The following is a 7,661-nucleotide window of genomic DNA, read 5'->3' as shown; positions in this document are numbered from 1 at the left end:
CAGCATGAGTCAAAGGCTCACCCTCTGAATCACTTTCTTGGCTACTGATGACCAAAATTGGGGGCTGTCTGGAAGGAGGACTCTGAGAGCTCCTCTTACCTTAGCTCCCACTGCTGTTTTTTGGTGGAGCTGATATTTTACAATCAAGAAATTAAAGCAAGTTCTTGACCATGGCTATCTATGTCATCAAAGCAATCCCCAGATCAGTGGAAAAGAGCTTTAAACACACTTGCTAATTGAGGTCCACTTGGTTTGGAGATCATTCTTCCCCACCGATTCACCTGACCGTGAGCTGATCTTGAAGATTAACTACTGATAAGGTGGTAAAAGGTCAAACAGGGTGGACTAGGGTTGAGGGCTGACCTTCCCCAACATGGGCCAAGGAACCTTCAGGAAGGTGGGGCAGAGGAATGATCAGTGGCGTTCGATTACAGAACGTGTTCATATCTGACCCCATTATCCATCACATTTAGGAACATTTTTATTGAAAAACATTTTAGAAACATATGACTAATTTGAAATCAAATGGGTGATATCACAGATTTTCTTGCTTAGTATAAGTGTCTTTCTTAAAATAGAACAACTTTATTGAGAGGTACTTGACATTCTATATAAGATTCACAAATTTTAAGCGTGAGGTTCAGGGAATTTTGATGAATGTATACAGTCATGTTACGACCCCTAAAGTCAAGATATGGAATAGTTCTCCTACCCTCAAGAAGTTCCCTTATTTCCCTGTTTTCAGCCTAACCCCCTCCCATTACCCCATCCTCTGGCTGCAGCCAGGAAGCCAAGGTATCCGGAGCAGAAGTGGAAGGGATTGTAGATTGATATATCTTAGAGATGTATGTCTGGTAGGGCCATGGAGGCCACAGGAGGTCAAGGACTTGGGCTTTACTCTGAGTGAAATGGGAAGGTGTGGGAGGGTTTTGAGCAAAGGAGTGATCTGACTTAGGCTTTAAAAAGACTACAGAGAAACTACCTTACATCTCCACTAGGGTTGAACAAATAAGTTATGCTGTAGAGAATGAGAGCCAGGCTTCTCAATGTCAGAGAAAGAAGTTACAAATAAGCAAAGGAAAAAGGAAGGCTAGAATGAACTTTGTGGACTGGATTCAGAGGCATAAGTATGTATTCATGTTTGTGGAAAGATGGATAGAAAAACAAATATAAGTATGTGTGTACACACGGAACATACGTGTATATGTGTGTGTTTGCCACCTTAATATTAAATCTTCCAATCCATGAACATGAAATGTCTTGTCATTAACTGAGGACTTCTTTAACCTGTTTCAACAATGTTTTGTAGTTTTCAGGGTGCAAGTTTCGCACTTCTTTCATTGATTTTCTTCCTAAGTATTTTATTCTTTTTGATGCCATTGTAAATGGAGTTGTTTTCTTAATTTCATTTTTGGATTGGGTAGGACGAGTACTGATGGTCCCTGGTGTGCTGTCAAGGTGTGATTGCTACGAATTTTCCCCTTGATGGATTAGGACTGGATACAGGCAGAAGGGGAGGCATTATTGGTGCAATATTGTGGACTTTTTCTGTAGGAAATAGCAAGTAGAAGGACTGTGGAATCAAACGACTTTTGCTAAGTGTCACCGATTCATTAAGAGAGGAAATGGTTTCAGGCCTACGGCTCAGCAATTTACGGCAAAGTATGAGAGTGACAGCAGCTACTTGGTGGTTCTCCCGCAGGCAGAAGGCAGAGAGGTATGGTACTTCCTAAGGGTAAGAGAGGCAGTACTTCTGAGAAGGCTGAGTTCTCATACCAGGCAAGTCTCCTGTGCTGAAATCAAGGCCATGATGCAGAAGGACTGGGACTCAAAGACGAGGGACAGGGGCATCTGGGTACTGCAGGTAAGAACCTTGGACCTCCAGATGCCCCTGGGCCTGCAGAAGTGACATCCTCCCCCCTGCTGGAATATAGAGCCCCCTCCTGCCTCCTGCAAGAAGACTATGCAGAGGCCACATGGGGCAGAAGTCTTCCAGGACGCTGTTTGCCTTTAGGGGTTGGCTACTATCTCCTTTGTGGCCCTCAGACCTTTATCTAGGTTGAAAACTCAGCAAACCCAACTGGAGAAATGCTGGATATGCACAGAAAGGACAGGGGTTAAATATCAAAGGTGTTGTGAGCTCAGCCACGGCAGGGGCTGGAGCAGGAGGCTGGAGTGGGTCCTGAGGGGGCTGGTTCAGGGAGTCTGTTGGTGTGGGGGCACCCTCCTGTGACAAGGGCCCTGGGTGACCGCGATAGTATGCTGCTGGGCTGGCCCACATTAAATGAAGTAGAGATGCCAGAACTGCTGTGGCAAACTGTGGAGGAAGGGAATAAGAGATTCAAGAAGCGAGCATAAGACAGAAACCCACCAGGCTGGCCATGTTCCTCGGGAGGCCGTGTGGACACTCCATCTACCAAAGCGCTGAGGCACACGCAGGTGAGGGGACAAGACATCATTGAGAAGAAGCTCCGCAGTGGCTTCTGCAGAAGGAGGGACTGATGGTAGGAGAGGCTGTTCCAGAGCCGGCCTCTCTGTGGTGGTGGTGGTGGTGGCGGCGGGGTGATAACACAGCTGTGGTTCTCAAACTTTAGTGGGCATTAAACTCAACCAGAGGGCTTGTTGAAACACAGCGGTTTTGATTTGTTAGGCTTGGGTTTGGAGATGGAAAAGCACGTTTCTAAAAAGTTCCCAGGCTGTGCAGCAGATGCTAGTCTGAGCACCTCTGATACAGAGGTGAGAACACTGGGAATGGGCTGAGCCGAGGGCAGGTGGCAGCTTGTAACTGTCAGAAGCAGGATGAGTCTCATTACCGTGATGAGCAGCCACCTTGGAATGGTAACCTGGGGCAGGAGAGCTGACCTAAGGGATCTACAGAGATGACTCACAGAACGTAGTGTTCTTGGGGAAAGACAGATGAGGCTCTGGACAAAAACATCATAAATAAACACAGAATCCAAAACACTCCAATGGTATGTCGTTGACGGATTTCCAGGCCTGAGTCAGTTCTCAGACCCGGATGCCAACGACAGAAGGCAGGACCTGGCAACCTCCACGGTAAGTAAGTACATATGTGGTCTCCCGACCCTTCCCCAAAGAGATGACAGCCATTTACATGGGGGTGAGGGGAACACTCATTTCTTTCCAGTGCGGTTGGGTACCCAGGACCAGGTTCAAATTAATGCTGATACTCAGGGATGCAAAGCATCCTCCTGGCTGTCCTGTAAGAGTAGGGACATGTCAAGGTCATGTCATAAACAGAGCCCTGGCCCAAGACACAGTGGGTTCAGAAGAGCGACCTGGGACCGAGTTACACATTTGAGGGTCGTTGGTATACAGTTGGTATTTAAAGCAACGAGATTGGATTGGTGCAGCCAAGACAGAGATGTCTTGCTAAGTGACTGGTGGTTGGCAAAGAGGAGAGGAAACACACATTTGAAGCAGCACTGGGGAAAGACAGCATCCTCCTCAAAGCCTTCTGTACGCCCCAGACTCCGAGTCCATGAGGAAAGGGGCTGTGTCTCCTTCTGCTCCGTGTCCCCAGAGCCCAGCCAAGTCCCTGGCACAGAGGAAGGACTCAATAACTAGTTTTGAATTATCCCACCATGACTACCGCTAATGAACTCCATGGAAAATGGAAAAGTGCGTTCAGGGCAGGAGCAGCCAACATACTGTTCATCTTTGATGGCAGACTCTTCTTTTAGTTCTTAAGATGAAATGTGAGTCTTGTTCCTGTGGGGAAGATGAACCAGGGGATGTTTCTTTGCCACTTGGGGCCCTTCCCAAGTTCATTTGTAATGTATATGACATGACTTTCCAAATTAAGAGAGGGAGGGTGTGCAGGTTAAGTTACTGTACATTTTTTTTCGTACAACAAATGCTATTTTTGCACCTTTAAAAAAGGCAGCCTATATCCCAACAAACACCTGCTGTGCTCCCATGAAACAGCAATAAACAAATGATCAGCCCTCTCAAAATAGCCAGAAGAGCTGTGACAAAGCGGGGAATGCTCTGGGCTCCAAGCAAGAGTGGCTGGATGCAAACAGTCTTTGGAGTGAGGTAGGGCATAAGGACGCTGTGCCCTGAGTACCTTATGGCCTCTTCTTATTTACTTCTTGTAACGACCCAGTGAGGGAGGGGCTACCCTCACTTTACAAAGGAGAAAACTGGTATGGAAGGTTCCAGAACTATTCAGGCCCATTCCCCTGCTCCCCTGTCAACCCCACTGAACTGCCTGTTGTCTGCATTGGTCCCCTGGGTCCTGAGCATCTCCTCCTGGCCTTCCTGAGCCTTCATGTGATTCCTGGGCTTCGAGACTTCACCCATGAGGACGACCGACATTTCCTGGGTGAGGACACCAGGCGCTGTGTGGCGAGCTTTGCACAGTATACCAGGCATATGGCCATGTGGGTGAGACCAGGGCCCAAACCTTGCCACTTTGGACTTGCATGGCCTTGGCCAAGCTGACCGCACTGTGGCTCATTTGCCTCATCACTAAAATAGAGCTGCTAGCACCTACTTCATGGGTGGTTGTGCTGATGATGTGAGTTAATCCACATAGGGAGCTCAGAACATTGCCCGGCACATGGTAAGGGCTCTGTAAGGACCAGCTCTGGTGGTCCAACTGGGGGCTCTCTGTGTGCGATTTTGTCCTCACTGTTATGTGGATAAGGAAGTGGCTCAGAGAGGCTGCTGTGCCCAAGGCCATCCTGGGAGTAGAAGCCAGACATGAAGCAGCTCTATCCTCCTGGCACCACTGTGCCCAGCTCAGAGCCTCCTGCCAGCCCTCTACATTCCTCTTCCTCCACCTGCTTCATTTGCTACCTGGCCAAACCTTCAGGGTGGCAGGTGTGCCTCCCAGATCACAAGCTTGGATGTGCAGGAAATCATGGCAGATCTGCCTTTTCTAAATCTCGACCCAATTTCTATTTAGGGCCCCAAATTCCACCAGGCTGATGGAAGCTCAGTATCAGTTGAAGGGTCTAACCTCCTTCCTTGGGGCTGCACTAGAATTGGTGAGGATGCACACAGAGCCAAGGCCACCTGGTCCTTATGTCATCTGTCTGTGTTGGCATCCACTAGCCTTCCACTCTGCCCCACAGATGTGTTCTTCATCCACATAGGCAGAGGCTGTGACAGTGGGCCCCCATGCACAGTTGAGTTGGTTGTCCACTGCACAAATGTACCTGAAAGAGGGGATGAGTGGGACTGAAACCCAGTCTGTGCTGTATTTGCTAAGCTGTGGCTGTAAGTGCAAGACTGCTTCCACCTGAGGAAGCGACACTTTTTCCTTTTTACCGAGGAACCACCCACTGAGCAGGCCGTGTACCTATGGGCTCCTTCATCTACCTTATTCTAATTGCACAGAGGCATCTGAGAGGGGCCATGGCCCTGCTGGAGCCCCCTCATCCTTGTTTGAATGGCTCCCTCAGGTCCTTTGCCACTTCTGAGAGGTGCTTGGGCTCCTGGTCTCCCTCATGCTGGGTGTGGGCACCTCAGAAAGTCTCTCCTGGCTTACGCTGCAGCCACTCCCCTCAGGCCTGGGCACACCCCAGGGGTGCACCGGGGAAGCCGGCACAAGGCACCTGCTCCTGGAGCCCACGGTGTAGCTGGGCTTTTTCTGTCTCCTTGGGGCTCCATCCAGGAAGAGGAACAGGCTTGCCTCTCTAGAATCTCCCCAGGACCTACTGTGCTTTCATCACTGCCTCCCCCATCCCTTATCTAAGGGGATCTTCCTTTTCTTTTCTTTTCTCTTTGTTTTCTTGTACTTAGCATTACTGTGTTTTGCAGAAATTGTGTTTTTTACAAATCGAAGGTTTGTGGCAACTTGGCATTAAGCAAGTCTACTGGCATCGTTTTTAAGGGAATCTTTTCTTATCTCCTGGGAGCCCCAGCTCTCCTCAGCCCGCTGCACTGCCATCCCTCCCCAACATTTTGTCTAGCTGAAAGTCCTCTCCAAGCCTTTAAAACTTGCATTTTTAACGTCAAAGTCAGGAATATCTTTCTGGTTTGGCTTTCTGCCTGCTTCCCCTTAACGTAATAGGTGTGGGTTGGGAAGTAGGGGTATGAACTATTGGGGGAAATCCATTAATTTTTCCCTCCCCACCCCTAACTGTTCCACCACACTTGGGCCCGTTGGCCAGTTGACCGCTGGCCACTCTGCTCCAGGTTCTCCAAGTAGAGAAAGACCAACTATTCCCACTTCCCCAGCCCAGCGCAGGGGTTGATGAAAAAGGCGGGCCCCTCCAGCCCCGTGCAGCCCTCCTGTTTCTGCGGCTTCAGGTGAAACTCTGCCAGGACCAGCTCTGCGCCCCAGCCGCAGTGTCTCTTGCACAGGGTGGAGGAGGGGACCCTTAGCTGAAGCGACCCTGAATACCTTTCTTGGACCTCCATCCTCAGGGAACGCCCCCTGCCGAGAGGTCTGGAAAATTCTCGCTCCCCCTTAGGGCTTCAGGCTCTGAGCTGCAGACAGAAACAGGCATTCCGCATCCATGGCCCTACGTGTATGCACCTGATGACAAGCATCTTACTATTAATCTACTGAAATCAGTAAGTGAAGCTAAAATGTAACGTTTTCTCTCCAATTCTTTGATATCCCTGAGTTCTGTTTTCATTGGAAATTGCTAACAGGGGAGATAGAAAGTCCTGGAAGTGTTTAGCCTACCAAAAGGGAGGCTGTGGTTAAAAAGAAAATCTAGACCATTGTTTTACCGCAGAGGGGAGAAATTTCTGCCATGGGCCAATTCTAGAAAAAATATTTACAAGTAATTTTTAAAATTCAAAGTAAAGCTGATTGTATTTAATCCTATGGGAGAATGTGTGTGTATGTATATATATATATATATATATATATATATATATATATATATATACATATATATGTGTATATGTATGTATATGTGTATATTCATTCATGCAGCTTAGAGATCTACTATATTGAATAGAAGAATGTCAATAATAAAATGAGGACTGTAGGACTTTTTGCCTTAAGATATTAATAGAAAAGTGTATTTGTTAATATGGTAGCAACATCGGGGCAGTTTTACATTTTTATTGCAAACAATACTAAGATATACAATACTTCTTATCATAAATTCCATATAGCAAATTGATTCTTGCAGAATGCTTTCACTGATTTTTGCAGAACTCTGGTGTCCCTAGACCATCTGTGGTTGTAGCTGACATACGAGTGTAGCATGACATGAAAGTTGGTTGATGTTTTGGTTTGCCTTAACGAGAAAGACGGAGGTGAAATAACTAGGAAATATTCATTCTCAACGTGAAGCAACTTTTTTGCTAAATTCAGATAGTAGTTTTGAAACACTGGAAAAATATTTCCAAAATTTCTATGCTATTCAAAATGCAGTAGCTACAGACACAACACACTGTTTCAGCTATATAATTAACATGTTTTCCCATGCCCACCCGGGGATGCCAAAAAACAAAAACAAAAACAAAAACATGTTCTCTGTCACTTCTTTAAGTCTAGACAATCAACAGAATAATAAATCAAGTCAACAATTAACAAATCATTTACTGATTTCGCCAGTATGAATACTCAAGCTACCAATACGGTGTCAGTAAATACAAAGTTGGATAGAGATGCTCAGTAGCATGGGTAATATAGCATTTCCATCCTATTGGGATACTAGAAATCCATA

Source organism: Vicugna pacos, chromosome 27, assembly GCF_048564905.1.
Source record: "Vicugna pacos chromosome 27, VicPac4, whole genome shotgun sequence".
NCBI classification, from domain to species: Eukaryota; Metazoa; Chordata; class Mammalia; order Artiodactyla; family Camelidae; genus Vicugna; species Vicugna pacos.
The sequence above is the reverse complement of the archived record's forward strand: the minus strand, read 5'-3'. Positions refer to the sequence as shown.